Source organism: Aotus nancymaae, unplaced genomic scaffold, assembly GCF_030222135.1.
Source record: "Aotus nancymaae isolate 86718 unplaced genomic scaffold, 86718_ANA_hifiasm-v0.15.2.pri h1tg000036l, whole genome shotgun sequence".
Taxonomy (NCBI): domain Eukaryota; kingdom Metazoa; phylum Chordata; class Mammalia; order Primates; family Aotidae; genus Aotus; species Aotus nancymaae.
Genome location: NW_026988450.1, coordinates 70,508,106 through 70,509,146, shown reverse-complemented (window position 1 = coordinate 70,509,146; position 1,041 = coordinate 70,508,106). Strand labels below are relative to the sequence as shown.

Below are 1,041 nucleotides of genomic sequence, written 5' to 3'. Positions count from 1 at the left end.
GTGAAATCCTGTCTCTCTATATATATATAAAAAAAGGAAATTCAAAAATAGCACCAAAAGGGTAAAATTCACAGAGTCTGACATCCAGTGAAAAAATATATATTATGCTTACAAAAAAGCACAAAAATACACCTCATGTTCAAAAATTAAGTAGAGGTGGCTGGGTGCAGTGATTCACGCCTGTAATCCCAGCACTTTGGGAGGCCGAGGGGGGTGGACCACTTGAGGCTAGGAATTTGAGACCAGCCTGGCCAACATGGTGAAACCCCATCTTTACTAAAAATACAAAAAATTAGCCAGGCATGGTGGTGCATGCCTGTAATTCCAGCTACTTGGGAGGCTGAGGCAATAAAATCACTAGAACCCGGGAGATAGAGGGTGCAGTGAGCCAAGATTATACCACTGCACTCCAGTCTGGGCAACAGAGCAAAACCCTGTCTCAAAAATAAAATAAAATAAAATAAAATAAGTGAAGGTACGCAAGATATAAAAAGGAAACCAAATTGAAATTCTAGATATGAACCTTAGAATTTATAAGATAGAAAGATACACTAGATGGGATTAAATATAAATTAGACAACTTACCTGGTAGGGGAGATACCATGATCACGAAGTTGGTTTTCCCAGGGTGAGGCTTATCCATTGCACTCCGGATGTGCTGACCCCTGCAATTTCCTGGGAAACTCGACTGCATAATTTGTGGTAGTAGGGGACTGCATTCGCGCTTTCCCCTGGTCTATCGATTAAAAAAAAATATGTATATAAATTAGATATTATGGAAAAAAAACTAGTGAACTTGAAGATATAAAAATAGAGATTCTTCATAATGAAAAACAGATGGAAAAAAGAATTACAAAAAAAAAAGACTAAAGCATGAACAAGTTCTGAGCAATTTCAAGTGACCTAATATACATAAAATTGGAGTCCCTGAAAGAAGTAGGAGAAAGAAAATATATCTGAAGAAATAAGGCCCACAAATTTTCCAAATTTCATAAGAACCATTAACTCACAGATTTAAGAAATTCAGCAACTCTAAAGTAC

The 1,041-nt window shown here is 36.8% G+C and overlaps 1 non-coding gene across 1 annotated transcript; it reads left to right on the top strand.

The window, feature by feature from the left end:
* The first annotated feature begins 577 nt into the window (after positions 1–577).
* On the top strand, positions 578–734 carry LOC135278203 (U1 spliceosomal RNA). Its single transcript, XR_010345751.1, has one exon. It is a non-coding gene; the product is annotated as a U1 spliceosomal RNA (small nuclear RNA).
* The last annotated feature ends 307 nt before the right edge of the window (positions 735–1,041 follow it).